Here is a 17,665-nt window from a genome sequence, read left to right as displayed (position 1 = left end):
GCGAGGCTGGTCCCTCCAGGCGCCCTCGCGAGGCTGGCTCTACCATCGGTCCTCCCGAGGCTGGTCGCGCCACTCCTGGGGATGGTCATGACCATCCCAGTGTCCTCCACCTCGGTCACCTCCACGATCGTAGCCTCGATCATTGCGCTTGGGGCATCGACCAAGGGGCCCGTCGCGGAGGGCTTTGAGCTCCTGGCAGTCGTTGGTGTTGTGGCTATGCATGTTGTGGAAGACGCAGAATGGTCAGTTGCCCTTGGGTGACTCAGGGTGGTCGCAGCTGCGCTTCATCTCCGGCTTGGCTGCAAGCACAGCTGGCCCCTTGCGCTTTACGTCCTTGGACTTGGCCTTCTTGTCTTCTGGGTCAGCATCAGGGAGATCGAGGAGGGAGAGGCGTCCCTCCTCAGCCCTCGCGCACTTGTTCGCCACGTTGAACATTTCAAGGGCTGTGCAGAGGTCTTCATGGATGGCAATCTCCTCCTTCATCTTGATGTCGCGGACGCCATCGGTGAATGCCTCGTCTGACACCTTAAGGATCTTGAGGCAAACGTTGTTGAAGCACTGGATGTACTTCTGCAGGGTCTCTCCTGGCCGCTGCTTGATGCATCGTAGGTCACCCGCGGCCAGCGGGCGGCCGCGAGTGCCCTGGAAGTTGGCGATGAAGCGGTCGCGCATCTCATCCCATGAGGAGATAGACCCCACAGGAAGATTCAGGAGCCAGGAGCGCGCACCGTCCTTGAGGGCCATGGGGAACCGGTTCACCATGATCTTCTCGTCGCTGCTGGCCGCCTCGATGCTCAGTTCGTAGAGCTGCAGGAACTCGATGGGGTCGGCGATGCCGTCATAGCGCGGGGGCAAGTCAGGCTTGAACTTTCCTGACCAGTCGATGTTGCGCAGCTCCAGGTTGAACGCGCGACACCCTGCTGTGGTCACGGGAGCCCGTCGGGGTGGTGCGGCCTGGTCTTGGTGCTCGTGTGCCGCCACCATCAAAGGCGGCGCACGGTCTTGACATGGAGGTGCTAGAAGCGCACGTGCATCTTCTTGGGGCCGCTGCACCACTTGATAACTTGCTTCTTCACGCGCACGCGCCTGGCGCTCCAGGTCGCGCCATGGTGTCGCCCGCCTCGGCTCAACAATGGCGCCCTGGGCTGGAGGTGGTGGAGGTGCCCTGTGAGCCACATCTCCCGCAGCAGGCGGCTGCTGGAGCAGTAAGCAGGCCGGCGCAGCGGAGTCTCTAGTGGCACCGACGAGCTCGGCGATGCGCTCGAGCCACTCTTCGTACAAGTCATCAATTGGGCGGTACCGACAGAGCTCCCGCGCCATGAGCAGAGTAGCTTGCGCGTTCGCCGGGCCGTGACGCGTGTGGGAGGACGAAGCGGCCGGAGTCAACGATGGAGTGGCGGTGCACCCATCGCGGTGCACAGAGGGGTGCAGTGATGAAGCTTGCTGCTCGTGTGTGGCAGGACCCGTGGCGGCGTTCGCCACCGGTGATGAAGGATGACGGGGGAAGCCGTCGCCTGCCGGCGCCGTCTGAGCGACGCGGGCAGCAACCGCAGCCCAGCACTCAGTGGGAGCCCGACGTGCATTAGCCATGGAAACGTCGGAGTAGCGGTGGATCAATCGACGGAAGAGAAAATCCGACGCACCCCTACCTGGCGCGCCAAATGTCGGATTTAGGGTTCCGCAAACCCTTGAGAGGTTCAAAATCGGGGGTGCGTGCGGAGATCTCAACCAACCTAGCCTACCTACTCGTGATTCTCACAGCCTAGCGCGTCAAGCTCAAAGGGACAGAGAGACACAACAGTTTATCCTGGTTCGGGCCACCTTGCGGTGTAATACCCTACTCCAGCTTTGTGGTGGATTGTCTCGAGGGGCTGAGGATGATCTAGTACAATGGATGAACAGCCTCAGGAGGTGAGGTGTTCTTGAGCTCGGATGAGGTGGTGAGGTGGTGAGTGTGGAATGGATCTCCTCCGTTCGGATCTCCGATCTCGGATCTCCGATCCCCACTTCTATGGTGGTGGCTAAGTCCTATTTATAGTGGCCTTGGTCCTCTTCCCAAATGTTGACGGGAAGGGATCCCACAATGGCCAGATTTGAAGGTGGACAAGAAGTACATCCTATCCTGACTAAAGTGGTCTTCGCGTGCAAAAGCCTCTGGTCATGACGTTGCGGTGGGCTCGGTGATGACCTCCGTCCTGGCAGTCTTGGTCTTGTTGCACCAGAATGGAAACCTTTGGCTGATTCCTCGGGACTCCGCACCTACTGCTTGCCTCCTTTGCTACAAAGAGGAAACTGGCGCTCTGCACCCGCTGACGCCCGCCTGGCGCCTGCCTGGCCTTGGTCGTCATGGCTCACGTCAGCCGAACCTTGTGAGGTGCACCATGCATAGAAGTCTTCGCTCCTCGAGAGCCAGCCTGAGGGGGCCGATCCCCTTGGAGGTCTTGGCGCCGTCCGCCTCGCGAGGCCTGGCCCCTCGTGAGGGTCTTGAGTTGTTGATGCTGGAACTGGGCCGTACCAGGCCATCGATGGATCCACACAGTGGGCTGCAAACAGGCAAGTCTGGGTACCCCCGTATCCAGAACGCTGACACTAGTGAAAGCATAAACAACAGCAGGAAAACGTCTTTCCTCGGGATATTGTAAACATGTAAAACGTTGTTCAATTTCTAAATCCCAAGTCAGATATATATCAGGAACATATCTACCCTCAAATGGTGTAATTTCCAATTTTATTTTAGGAAGATGGTCATGATCTCGTACCTCAGGTGGTGGTGCACACCTACCGTTGCGATGATATGCATGAGGACGACCTGGTGGTGGTGGTGCTGGTGGTTGCACATAGTTCTGATTTTGATCAACCTCATCCTCGTAATGGTCCTCCACCTTTGCAGTGGAAGCAGGAGCTACAGAAGCATCAACAACAGTAGCAGCGGCACCGGAAGTTTGTCCTGCCTCAAGAGGAACACGCCATGCATGCCCTGCTGGATCGCGGCATGGAGGTGTTTGTTGTTGTTGTTGCAATGGTTCAGCAGATGCAGGTGGTGGTTGCGGTATACACATGAGTACTTCATCAAACTTGGCGTCCAACTTGGTGTCAATTGTCTTCTCAATATCATCAATCCTCTCCAGTGCCTTTCCAAAGCTGGCCATCACGTCTTCCACCTGTTGACCCAACATTTGCTGAAATTTATCATGAAGCTCCTTCTTCGTCATGTTCTCCCAATCAATCTCGTCGGCTTGTGGTCCTGCCATGGTTAGCAGTAATAGAAACACACAAAATATGATCCTACAGACTAGTAGAAAGTGGTAGTGGTGTGTGTCACAAAACCGTCAAGCAAATCTCAAATCCTTACCAGTTCTTACCCAGCAGCAGGAGGTGATCGTCCACCAGTGTAACCAAAACTCACAAAGCTTGGACAGAGAGTGATTGCCAGGTGGTGTCAAACGCACAATGTAGATGAATGTGGAGCAAGGAAGGCTTATGATATGGTAGCAAAAATGTCAGCAATAATCAATTCAGGTATGCAAATTGAATACACGCTCAACGACGGTGCTATGCTGGTCCTAGGCTAGACAGTGCTAGAGATGCGAGCCTAGAACACTAACCAAATCACGGCACAACACGTAAATAAGGGAAAAGCATACTCTGGAAAAAAATCATGCTATTTTTTAATTTTATTTTTTGCGCTTTTTTTGTTGCCGAAAATCACTATAATGGCGAGTGTCTCAAAACTCTTCCCAAACCAAAATAACAGGATAGGCACAAATTTTTTTGACTATTTTTTTAGAAATCAGGGCAGCGACGACCAAAAAGTGCGATAAAAAATCACTATGATGGCACATGTCTCAAAAGACTCAGAAAAGCCTAAAAATAGGATAGGGAAAAAATATTTTCGCCTACTGAAATTTTGGCTTAAAAACTGCCCGGGGGTCTCCATATTTTTTTCCGAAACCTACTCATGCAAGGAAACACAAATCGGAAAATAGATGGATCTCAAAACCAAACCTAATATGAAAAGACTCGAATTGGTGGTGGATATAAGGTGGTAGAATATGGCAGCGGTGGTGGTATATGGCAGCGGTGGTGGGATATGGCAGCGGTGGTGGGATATGGTAGCAGTGGTGGTATATGGCAACGGTAGTAGGATATGTCAGCGGTGGTAAGATGTGGCAGCGGTGGTGGTATATGGCAGCAGCGATAAAGATGGTGCGGCAACAGCGTGACAAACTATGACAGAACTCGAAACTCTAAAGGACTAGACGCTAAGACCAGCAACTAGACGCGATGATGCAACCGCAAATTCAATAAAGCAAAACCCTAAAAGGATTATGCAAAGGCTCAAATTGGTTCGGATATGAGGAACTACTTTGTGATTTTTTCGTGGACTGTAGGTATGAAGAACATACTCGATCTAAACTATGAAAAACTGGAAAATCCCATCGAGCAACCTGGAAATCTGATACCACTTGATAGAAGAAAAGGTGTCTCGTCTTTCGATGAGATGGTGGCTATCATTTATGATGGAGTAGACTTTGAAGACCCGACTATGAACGTGCGAGGACATCGCACCTTAGCAATCACTAAACCAACTCCGAGAGGTTATTGATCACGCCGGAGCACGATCAACCTGGCCACGAGGGTCTATTTCCTGCAAGCAAACGAAGAATAAGCAATAATCTAAGATTACAATCTGGATATTGTGAATATAAGATGAAAGCTTTATTGATAAAGGTGGGGTTCTTTGACGTCTTGGTCTGGTCCTTGAACACAAACAAAGTACGCGAAGTTGCAGCTATGGAGAACTTTAATCTAAACAAAACCCCAAAGTCTAAACGATGCCCTAATGGTAGTATATATGGAGTAGGGGTAATTTCATGGCCCCTTGTAGGAGGGGTCCGAAACCAACCCTAACTTTGTTTCCCCAAACATACGTACTCTAAAAACTTCCTATACTTAAGTATTTCGAAATTACATCGGCCTGCCCGAAATTAAGGTGTCGTAGCACCTAAAATAAGCTATGGACGAAAGTTATGAGTGGGCATCTTGTATATTTCGTCCATGTCCTTGTAGGTCATCACAGAGGCTTCAAAGTGCTCAAATATGCACTAGAAACGACATTCTAGATCCCTTCACGCCTTCATCTCCATGCTTGATCCTGCTCTAGTGTTCATCCCTCTTGTCCATGCTAGGACCTTCATTAGTAATCAACACAAATGTATCCAATTTAGGCAGCATCATATTCCCATGAACATTAGAATTGTCACCAAGAAATGAAAGTACCTGGTAATTCAATTGGCGTGCGCGAGCTTTAGTAATTGGTCTAGTATGTATAGCAGCAGGGGATGTGGGTGTAACAATGGTATTGATGTCCTTGTCATCCTCCCCTTCTTGCAATGAAGCCATCCTCGATGGAAGCTCATCTTCCTCACCCAAATAAGGCTTCAAATCTGCAATGTTAAAAGTGAGACTAACCCCAAATTCTGCAGGCAGCTCAAGTTTATATGCATTATCATTTATTTTCTCTAACACCTTCAAAGGACCATGAGCACGTGACATTAGCTTTGATTTCCGCAAATCTGGAAATCTATCCGTACGCAAATGTAACAAAACAAGATCTCCAGGTGCAAACACAACACGTTTTCTACCCTTATCTCCAGCGAGTTTATATTTAGCATTCATACGCTCAATGTTGTACTTAGTTAACTCATGCATTTTTAATATAAATTCAACACATTGTTTAGCATCAAAATTAACCTTCTCCGGAGATGGAAGAGGCAACAAATCAATAGGTGTACGAGGTAGGAAACCATATACAATTTCAAAAGGGCACATCTTAGTAGTAGAATGCAGCGAACGATTATAAGCAAATTCAATATGAGGCAAGCATTCTTCCCACATTTTCTTGTTATTCTTCAAAACAGCCCTAAGCATAGTAGACAATGTTCTATTGACTACTTCAGTTTGTTAATCGGTTTCTGGGTGACAAGTAGTACTAACAAGCAGTTTAGTCCCCAACTTAGTCCACAAACATCTCCAAATGTGGCTAAGAAATTTAGTATCATGATCTGAAACAATATTATTTGGCACACCATGTAAGCGAATAATTTCACGAAAGAATAAGTCAGCAACATTAGCAGCATCATTGCTTTTATTACATGGTATAAAGTGTGCCATTTTCAAGAACCTATCCATGATAAAAAATGTGTTATCCCTCCTGTCGGTGTCAAAACCGGCGGATCTCGGGTAGGGGGTCCCGAACTGTGCGTCTAGGCGGATGGTAACAGGAGACAAGGGACACAATGTTTTACCCAGGTTCGGGCCCTCTTGATGGAGGTAAAACCCTACGTCCTGCTTGATTAATATTGATGATGTGTGTTACAAGAGTAGATCTACCACGAGATCAAGGAGGCTAAACCCTAGAAGCTAGCCTATGGTATTATTGTTGTTCGTCCTAAGGACTAAAGCCATCCGGTTTATATAGACACCGGAGAGGGCTAGGGTTACACAGAGTCGGTTACAATGGTAGGAGATCTACATATCCGTATCGCCAAGCTTGCCTTCCACGCCAAGGAAAGTCCCATCTGGACACGGGACGAAGTCTTCAATCTTGTATCTTCATAGTCTTGGAGTCCGGCCGATGATGATAGTTCGGCTATCCGGACACCCCCTAGTCCAGGACTCCCTCAGTAGCCCCTGAACCAGGCTTCAATGACGACGAGTCCAGCGCGCATTTTGTCTTCGGCATTGCAAGGCGGGTTCCTCCTCCGAATAATTTATGGAAGATCGTGAACACCATGATAGTGTCCGGCTCTGCAAAATAAATTCCACGCACCACCGTAGAGAGAATAATATTTACACAAGTTCGATTTGCTGACGTATTTGGTGGCGTGACATCACACCACTACCAAGCCTTTACTTGAATCATTTTTATTGTACCACCTCAGCGCGTTTAGCGAAGCGGTTTCCTTGGCACGTCTTGTCGAAGCAGAAATCATGCTCCCCTTATTCCGGGATTCCCATCAATACGGACGTGGGTAACCCAACCGCGCCATTGATTGCGGCGCTTGGGAGATAAGCAAGTTTTATCAGGCCGGTGGGGACACATGTTTTTGTCCGCCCATATAAGGGGATAAAGATCCAACCCTTTTACCCGCGCCTTCTTCCTCCTTGGCTTATCCATCTCCGCGAACTCGAGCTCCAGCGCCCAAGTCCGCACATCTCACCTCAACCTCCTGCAACTATGTCCGGAGCGGGAGGCAAGTGGATGGCCTCCTCCGTCATGGAGGGGCACATCCAAAAGCTGCGCAGTGCCGGATATTTGTCCAGCAACATCGCGCATCGGCTCCCCGACGAGGGAGAGCTCCTCCCCACCCCCAGGCCCCATGAGAGGGTAGTATTTCTTCCCCATTTCCTCCATGGACTGGGCTTCCCACTCCATCCCTTTGTCCCGGGGCTCATGTTTTACTACGGCCTGGATTTCCATGATCTGGCCCCGAATTTCATCCATAATATCTCGGCGTTTACCGTCATGTGTGAGGCCTTCCTCTGCATCCAGCCCCACTTCGGCTTGTGGCTCAAGACCTTCAGTGTCAAGCCAAAGGTTGTGAAGGGCAGCCAAGCGGAGTGCGGAGGCGCCATGGTGGGCAGGATGTCCAACGTTACTTGGCTTGAGGGCACTTTCGTGGAAACCATTAAGAGGTGGCAATCGGGGTGGTTCTACATTACCGAGCCGCGTGACCCTGAATGGGCAGCGGCCCTCGAATTCAGATCTGGCATCCCCACATGGCTCACCTCCTGGAAAGAGAGCGGCCGGATTTGGGGTGATTCGGAGGAGCTAATTGGACTCCAAGCCTGCATCAAAAAGCTAGTGGACAAGAAGCTCAAGCTTGTCAACGTAGTCCAGGTCATGCTCATCCGTCGGATTCTCCCGTGCCAACGACGGGGCTTCAACATGTGGGAGTTCGATCCGGCGTAGCACCAGACTTTGAGCGGGCTCTTCGACACTATGTATGAAGATGTCTGGAAGGTGCTGTTCAAGGGCGCTGAGGCTCCCGCATCCGCTACCGAAGATCGCGGATTCAGCTCGCAGCGTCCGGCTGACGAGGTAAGTGATTTTGTCCTTTACGAGATGCTTGTTTTCCATAGTTTGACTCTATGCAGGATCTAAACTCCCTTTCCTTTGACAGGACTGGCTGGCGAAGGCCGAGCAGACTATCTGTCCAGCCCCATTGCCAGAGGACCCAGCGGACGCCCGCTTAACGGGGCTGCTGGCTCCGGCGCCCCATGTGGTGCCGGAGAAGAAGGCCAAGAAGAAGGCCACAGGGACTCGGAAGAGTTCCCGTTTTCAGGTGTTATTGGATGATGACTCCGAGGCAGACTCCTCCCACAAAGGCGAGGAGGAGAAGAAAGCCTCTCCCCCAGTGGGGGGAGGGAAGAAAAGGAAGGCCTCCCCAACGAGGGAGGCCGAAGGGTCCAAGAAGGGAAAAACTCTTTCCCCGGACTGCTCTGCCAACGCCAGCGACGACGAAGAGGACTGGCCTCCAAGGGCCAAGCCCCTGGCGAGATCGTAAGTATCCGGACTCCCGAATAACTTCATGGTTTTTTCTTTTCACCACATAGTGTCCTTCTAATGCCGCATACAACCCTGCAGTCCGCCCAAGGATGATCTTCCCGCTTCGTCGAGCGGGTCCTTAGGTGCATCGGATATGGATTCTCTTCCGACTGCCTCCACCCCCCGTGATGCGGACGATGCCGAGGTGGGATCCCGAGAAGGGACCCGCCAGGAGGAGGAGGCCCCGGAGGTGTCGCAGGACAACCTCCCGGACTTTGCACCGGACTCGGCCCCAGAACCCATAGTGGCTCCAGAGTCCGGCGGGCGGCCCCTTCGTAAGAAGGGCAAGACCGTGACGCCGGCAGCCTCCGTCCAACTGGAGGCGCCGGATAGCTTGCTGGAGGCGCTCAATGGCGCCTCCATCAAAGAGGAACACCGCACTGTTATGAGTGCGGTGATTCAGAAGGTTCAGCTCGCCAAGAGCGGGCTGACCGAAGCCTGCAGCAGCCTTCTAACATGCTTTGAGGTAAGAATTTTGATATATGTAAAATAGTACCGCATAGACAGTAGCCCCTAATGCTCGGTTTGGTGTTCGGAAAGAAAAGCCAGACTGAGGATCTAAAAAGATATACGCAGGAGTCATAAAATATGTCAATATGGGATTGCAGGCTGCGCTGCTGACCTCTGCCGCACTGACTGCGGAGTTCAATACTTTGAAGCAAAGCCTCGAGCGGTCCGAGAACGAGCTCGGCCATGCGAAGAAGCAGCTCGAGGACAAGGGAGATGAGTAACACCTTATTAAAATTGTACCTTACAGAAAAGGATTTTGGTTGCAAGAAGAATGACAAGGATAATGTGGGTATTGCAGGGGCCACTAACGAGGTGGCGACCCTGAAGGAGGCGGTGTCCGCGGCCGAACGTAATGCGGCCGCGGAGCGCACCGAGCGAGAGAAGCAGGAGGCGCGGGTGGCGGAGGTACAACAAGATCTCCAGGATCTCGTGAAAAAATATGAGAGCCTGGAGCGTGACTCGAAGACTCGAGAGTCTGAGCTTGCAACGGCTCTTGAGAGTGCCAAAGCCGCTAAGGCCGAAGCCTACAAGGCCCTCCAAGAAATCGAGGCGTTGAAGAAAATAGCAGCGGGTAAGGCATTTTTCATGCAAAGTAAGCATGTGAGTGTTAATTACCTGTTGCTTACCCGAATTTGGAGCTCTCCAGGAGCGTTCGCAGATCTTCCTCGTAGCGTGTCCGATGCCGCCGCATTCTACCAGGCCGAGGAGGGGAGATCGACGGAGAAGGTCTTCTGGTCTCAGTATGCTGAGGCCGGACATCCGGTGCCCCTTAGCGACCAGCTGAAGCAACTGGTCGAGCTCCACAAGGCGGCCGAACAAGCCATGAAGGGCCTCATTGTTCGGCTGTGGCCGAAGGAGGCCATGCCTGGGAGCTACTTCGACCTGGTGCGGCAGCTGGTGGATGCGTGTCCATGGGTTGAAGTCATCAAGCACTCTGCCTGTATTGAAGGTGCCCGTCGGGCCCTTGCCCGCGCAAAGGTGCACTGGGGCAAGATGGATGCTCAGAAGCTTGTGACGGACGTGCCACCGTAGGGCAAGGAATATCGTACTCCCGAGATGTATTATAAGACTGTGCTGAAGGGTGCCCGCACTATTGCGGGTGAGTGCTCCAAAGATGTAATATTTGAGTAGACTCGCATTTTGTTATCCTGTGCGCTGAAAACTTAGTTCATATGCGCTAAGCAACGCTTGTTGATTTAAAATATTACCTTCTGTGCGGCTGTTTATCAAATCTGAGAGATGGCAAGTCGTCGGCTTCAGCCCCCATGCCACGAGTGTTGGGGTGTTCGGGATAAACTTGAGCAATCTTGTTCCCAATTTTGGGTCCATCTAGGGAGGCGCTCAACACAACGAACAAGGCAACCGGACTTATAATGCTTGAACACTCTCACTTAGCCATAGAATTCTATAATTTTAAATTTCGGCGAAGCCCCTAGTCTTCGGAAGGACGAATTTGGGGCACTATCCACGCCTGGGCCGGACAAAGCCGGCTCCTCGCTCTAAGCGGCATAAGTTTTTAGGGATTCGCAAAAAACCTCACGAACAGTGACCGGCTCTCGCCTCATCATGACGGTCAGTTTTAGCTTTCTCCACTGAGGCGCTCGCCCAGCTCAACTGGGGCGCAATCGCAGTGGTTCTCCCAGTGCTACCTTAGCCGACAATGGAACGTAAGGTACCAAAACATGGGAGCCGAGCAAACCCAACTATTGACCCAAGACATGATTCATAGCTGATGCATATAATGCTATAAGTTCGGGGTGCCGCACTTGCGAAAGTGTTCGGACTTATCACACCATGATGCGGGAAACATAAGCCCCTGGTATATTTAGCCGTACCAAAATGTACGGATGCAACATGTCATAAATGAACATATGTATAAGAAAGAAATGCAATTGGAAGCAAAAAGGTGCTGCATTACTTATTCAAGAAAAACTGCTGTGAATGCAGAACGATACAAATGGTGCGATAAGCAAGGGATGGACTATTAAACATGTCCCCCTCCTGGGGTAGGCTGCGGAATGGTGTATAAAACAGATTTAATGCTCGTAATGGAAACCACCTGGTTATTCATTGTAGCCTTTCTCCTTCCCTGGCTGTTGCATCATGAGTTCGGCAGGTCTGCTGCCGGACAGGGCCTCTGACGAACGGAGTCCTGTGGGTAAAAAATAAAAAGGAAAAAGAAGAAAAAAAAAGAACGACACACTTGAGAGCCCCTAGTGTGGTTGAGCCGCATTCTGGGCCTATTGTGGTCGTGCCCCTCTCCCCATGCCCATGGTATCTCCAGAGCGTAATGGTGTACGCGAAGGACTTGTCTTGACGTTTTGCAGGGGCTGGGGCTGGGGTCGCACTGCTACGCGTGCTCGGAACGTGCCAGGTGGTCTTGTTGTAGGTTACTCCGGGCGCATTTAACCGTGTCCGGTCGCTTAACGGCCAGACTCGAGAATTGCCTTAAGAGGCTGCACTGTACTTCTGCCGCGAGAGCCGCTGTGTGTTCCTCCATTCGGAGAGAGCGTTTAGTGTTTCTGTTGACCATGATGACTCCTCGAGGGCCTGGCATCTTGAGCTTGAGCTATGCGTAGTGCGGCACCGCGTTGAACTTTGCGAATGCGGTACGTCCGAGCAGAGCATGGTAGCCGCTGTGGAACGGAACTATGTCGAAGATTAACTCCTCGCTTTGGAAGTTATCCGGGGATCCGAAGACCACTTCCAGTGTAACTGAGCCTGTACAATTGGCTTCTACATCTGGTATGACGCCTTTAAAGGTCATCTTGGTAGGTTTAATCCTTGAGGGGTCTATGCCCATTTTGCGCACTGTATCCTGATAAAGCAGGTTCAGGCTGCCGCCGCCGTCCATCAGGACTTTGATGAGGTGAAATCCATCGACAATTGGGTCTAAAACCAATGCGGTGAATCCGCCGTGGCGGATGCTGGTGGGGTGGTCCCTTCGGTCAAAAGTGATCGGGTAGGAGGACCATGGATTGAACTCCGGGGCAATTGGCTCCATCGCGTATACATCCCTGAGTGCACGCTTCCGCTCCCTTTTGGGTATGTGCGTTGCGTATATCATGTTCACCGTCCGCACCTGTGGGGGGAAACCCTTCTGTCCTCTATTGTTCGGCGGTCGGGTCTCTTCCTCGTCATCGCTATGCAGCCCCTTGTCATTGTTTTCGGCAATTAACTTGCCTGCCTGCTTGAATACCCAACAGTCCTTGTTGGTGTGGTTAGCTGGCTTTTCGGGGGTGCCGTGTATCTAGCACGAGCGGTCGAGTATTCGGTCCAAATTGGACGGACCCGGAGTAGTTTTTTTGAATGGCTTTTTCTGTTGACCGGGTTTAGAGCCTCTGAATCCGACGTTGACTGTCGTATCTTCACTATTATCGCCGTAAATGCGGCGCTGTTTTTGTTGTGACGCGACCTGCCATTACGGTCCTTGATATCCGGACTGCCAGAATTTTTGCTGAGGTTGTTGCTGCGTGCTAGCCAGCTGTCCTCACCCGCGGAGAAGCGGGTCATGAGTGATGTGAGGGCTGCCATGGATTTCGGCTTTTCCTGTCCCAGGTGCTGGGCAAGCCACTCGTCGCGGATGTTATGTTTGAAGGCCGCGAGGGCCTCCGCATCCGGACAGTCGATGATTTGGTTTTTCTTGGTTAAGAACCATGTCCAGAATTGTCTGGCCGATTCGTCTGGCTGCTGAATTATGTGGCTTAGGTCATCAACATCTGGTGGTCGCACATACGTGCCTTGGAAGTTATCGAGGAATGCGGCTTCCAGGTCTTCCCAACTCCTGATTGACTCTGCTGGCAAGCTGTTAAGCCAATGCTGGGCTGGTCCTTTAAGTTTGAGTGGGAGATATTTGATGGCGTGAAGATCGTCACCGCGGGCCATGTGGATGTGGAGGAGATAGTCTTCGATCCAAACTGCGGGGTCTGTTGTGCCATCGTAGGATTCAATATTCACGGGTTTAAACCCTTTGGGGATTTGATGATCCATTACTTCATCTGTGAAGCATAGTGGGTGTGCGACGCCTCTGTACTGGGCGATATCATGACGGAGCTCAAAAGAGCTTTGTTTATTTTGTTCGGCCCGGCCGGACTTACTGTGTCCGGCGCGACGGTTGTCGTCACGTATCATGGGGCGCCCACGCGATCCATAGATCGATCTTGATTGTCTTGCCTTATCCTCCAATATATCTCGCAAGTCTGGAGCGTTCCCCTGTGGCCTTATGCTTTTCGAGCGATGCCGGGGTACGGTTCTAGTGAAGGGCCTAGAGGCCTCTCTGTCGCGACCACGGGGTGGTCGGTCAGCCGTATTGTCTGCTGGTGATGCAGGTTCATACGCCTACTCCTCTAATCGGGGGAGCAGCTTGCATTTAGGGTAGCTTTTGGAGGGGCGTTCGAGCTCATGCTCTTCGGCCGCAAGGACTTCAGTCCATCTGTCGGCTAGCAGATCTTGAACTGCTCTAAGCTGTTGCTGCTTTTTCTTGAGGCTGTTTGCCGTGGCCATAAGCCTGCGTTTAAAACACTCTTGTTCGACGAGATCCTCAGGCATGATGAATTCGTTATCGTCGAGGCTTGCCTCGTCTCCGGAGGGAGGCATATAATCCTCTACCTCTTCTTCTGCCGCTCTCTCATGAGGGCTGGCGTCTCCGTCCTCCTGTGCTGAATCTTGCTGGAGTGGGTTGTCTTCGGCACTGTCTGGGGTGTTATTATCTCCGGTGCCGTAATCTTCATTCTTGCTGTGGTGGGATTTAGAGCGGCGCCGCTGACACCGACGCTTGGGCTGTTTCTTGGAGGGGTCATCCTCCGTTGTTCCTTCGCCATTCCCATCCTTTGGGATATCCACCATGTATATGTCATATGATGAGGTGGCTTTCCAGTGCCCGGTAGGCGATGGTTCTTGGTCGTCTCCGGCATCGTCGTCCATACCGTCGATGTCGTCGGAGTCATAGTCTAGCATGTCGGTTAGATCGTCGACAGTGGCTACTAGGTGGGTGGTGGGTGGGCTTTGAATTTCTTCGTCGTCCACATCCCAACCGTCCTGACCGCAGTCCGACCAGGGCTCTCCTGATAACGAGAGATACTTTAGCGAACTCGAGATGTCACCGAAAGGTGAGTGCTGAAAGATGTCCGCTGCGGTGAACTCCATGATCGGCGCCCAACCGGATTTGATTGGAGGGGGCGCGGGAGGTTCGGAGTCCGGCACCTCGTAGTCACGAGCTTCATGAGGGACAAGGTCAGTGTTCGGCTCTATCGCCGTAGAGGTTGCAGCCCCCGAGGCGGTGTCTAGCCATCCGTCCTCGATCTGCGCAGCCGGCTCCGTATTGAAGATCGGAGCGGACTCGAGTGCGGCCTCCAGGGTACTGTCCGGCTGCAGAGCTAAATCATGCCCATCGTGACAGTGCGGCGCACTTGGGTGTGGCTCGAATCCATCGAAGATACAGTCCCCGCGGATGTCAGCCGTGAAGTTCAAACTTCCAAATCTGACCTGACGGCCAGGGGCGTAGCTTTCGATCTGCTCCAGATGGCCAAGCGAATTGGCCCGCAGTGCAAAGCCGCCGAATACGAAGATCTGTCCGGGGAGGAAGGTCTCACCCTGGACTGCGTCGTTGATGATGATCGAAGAAGCCATCGAGCCTATTGGTGACGACACAGAGGAACTCTCAATGAAAGCACCAATGTCGGTGTCAAAACCGGCGGATCTCGGGTAGGGGGTCCCGAACTATGCGTCTAGGCGGATGGTAACAGGAGACAAGGGACACGATGTTTTACCCGTGTTTGGGCCCTCTTGACGGAGGTAAAACCCTACATCCTGCTTGATTAATATTGATGATGTGTGTTACAAGAGTAGATCTACCACGAGATCAAGGAGGCTAAACCCTAGAAGCTAGCCTATGGTATGATTGTTGTTCGTCCTACGGACTAAAGCCATCCGGTTTATATAGACACCGGAGAGGGCTAGGGTTACACAGAGTCGGTTACAATGGTAGGAGATCTACATATCCGTATCGCCAAGCTTGCCTTCCACGCCAAGGAAAGTCCCATCCGGACACGGGACGAAGTCTTCAGTCTTGTATCTTCATAGTCTTGGAGTCCGGCCGATGATGATAGTTCGGCTATCCGGACACCCCCTAGTCCAGGACTCCCTCACCTCCCCTTCTTTGTTCGAGGTAAATCCAAAACAAAGTCCATAGTTATATCCTCCCATGGAACACTAGGTACAGGCAAAGACATATATAAACCATGAGGATTGAGTCGTGACTTAGCTTTTTGACATGTAGTGCCACAAGAAACAAAGCGTTCAACATCCCATCTCATCTTTGGCCAAAAGAAATGTGTGGCAAGTACATCCTCCGTCTTCTTCATGCCAAAGTGTCCCATTAATCCTCCTCGATGTGCCTCCCGCAACAACAAAAGTCGAACAGAGCTAGCTGGAATGCATAGCTTGTTAGCATGGAACACAAATCCATCATTAACGATGAACCTGTTCCATGTTCTCCCTTCTTTACAATTTTGCAATACATCTTTAAATTCAGGATCATGCACATATTGATCTTTGATGGTCTCCAAACAGAATATTTTAAAGTCAAGTTGTGAAAGTATAGTATAACGATGAGAAAATGCATTAGCAATAACATTTTCTTTACCCTTCTTGTGTTTAATGACATAAAGGAAAGTCTCAATGAATTCAACCCATTTAGCATGTCTCTGGTTAAACTTTGCTTGATTTTTGATATGTTTCAAAGATTCGTGATCATAATGATAACAAATTCTTTGGGCCATAAATAATGTTGCCATGTTTCCAAAGTCCGAACAAGAGCATATAATTCCTTATCATAAGTTGAGTAATTTAGACTAGGCCCACTCAATTTTTCAGGGAAGTATGAAACAGGTTTGCCATCTTGTAATAACACACCTCCTAATCCAATTCCAGTAGCATCACATTCAAGCTTGAAAGTCTTATTAAAATCTGGAACTTGGAGTAAAGGAGCATGTGTCAACTTATCTTTCAATACCGTGAAGGCTTCTTCCTGTGCGGTACCCCAAACAAAAGGCACATCCTTATTTGTAAGCTCATTGAGAGGTGCAGCAATGGTGCTAAAATCTCTCACAAAACGCCTATAGAAACCAGCGAGTCCATGAAAACTCCTCACTTGTGTGACCGTTTTGGGCTGCGGCCAACTCTCAATAGCTTCAATCTTGGCTTTATCAACTCCAATTCCCCGTGGAGCAACAAAATAGCCAAGAAAAGATACTCGGTCGGTGCAAAAGGTGCACTTCCCAAGGTTACCAAACAAACATGCATCACGTAGAGCAATAAAAACAACACGTAAATGTTCCAAATGTTCTTCCAAAGATTTTCTACAAATCAGTATATCATCAAAATAGACTACCACAAATCGTCCAATCAAAGCACGTAAAACTTTGTTCATTAATCTCATGAAAGTAGTAGGTGCATTAGTTAACCCAAAAGGCATGACTAACCACTCATATAAACCAAACATAATTTTAAACACTATTTTCCATTCATCTCCCAATTTCATACGAATTTGATGGTATCCACTATGCAAATCAACTTTGGAGAATATTATAGAGGCACTCAATTCATCAAGCATATCATCTAGCCTAGGAATAGGATGACGATAGCGAATAGTAATATTATTAATGCCTCTAGAATCAACACACATACGCGACGTACCATGCTTTTTTGGCACTAGTATATAATAGGAACAACATAAGGACTAAGAGATTCGCGTATATAACCTTTGTCGAGCATCTCCTTCGTCACCTCTGGATTGGTAGGGTATGTCGCATGGTTTGGCAGCAAAGCACTAGGAATTAAGTCAGTTTGATGCTCAATCCCGTGAATAGGTGGTAATCCTAGTGGGACGTCTTGTGGAAAGACGCCAGCGAACTCCTATAAAATGTTAGTGACAACATGAGGCAAAGAGGAAGGCACATCCTCGAATGAAAGTAATGCCTCTTTGCACACAAAAGCATAGCAAACAGATTTGCTAAAATCTAGATCATCAATATCAGATTTGGTGGCAAGTAAACATGCACTTTTAAATTTAATTTTAGTAGCAACACTAGATGGTTTATTATTAGGCTTCATTTGTTGCTCTAATTCTTTTGCCACAATCTGATTCTGATTCTTATTTTTCTCCTATTTTGCTTTATTAGCTCTATTAATATCATCTTTCAAAATGGAATCATGAGTCATAGGAAGCAAAGTAATGTGGTTATCCTTATGGACAAGAGTATACTGATTGTTTCTACCATGGTGTACAGAATGTTTTATCAAATTGCCATGGCTACCAAGTAATAAGGAACATGCTTGCATGGGTACCACATCACAATCAACATAATCATTATATGTAGAGATACTAAAATGCACGCGAACAATATGTGTTACCTTAACCTTGCCGTTGTTGTTGAACCATTGGATGTAGTAAGGATGTGGATGTGGTCTTGTGGTGAGAGATAGCTTCTCCACCATCTCCATGCTAGCCAAGTTATTGCAGCTCCCTCCATCTATAATGACGCG

The sequence above is a fragment of the Triticum aestivum genome, chromosome 7B (assembly GCF_018294505.1).
Source record: "Triticum aestivum cultivar Chinese Spring chromosome 7B, IWGSC CS RefSeq v2.1, whole genome shotgun sequence".
In the NCBI taxonomy this organism is placed as follows: Eukaryota; Viridiplantae; Streptophyta; class Magnoliopsida; order Poales; family Poaceae; genus Triticum; species Triticum aestivum.
The sequence above is the reverse complement of the archived record's forward strand: the minus strand, read 5'-3'. Positions refer to the sequence as shown.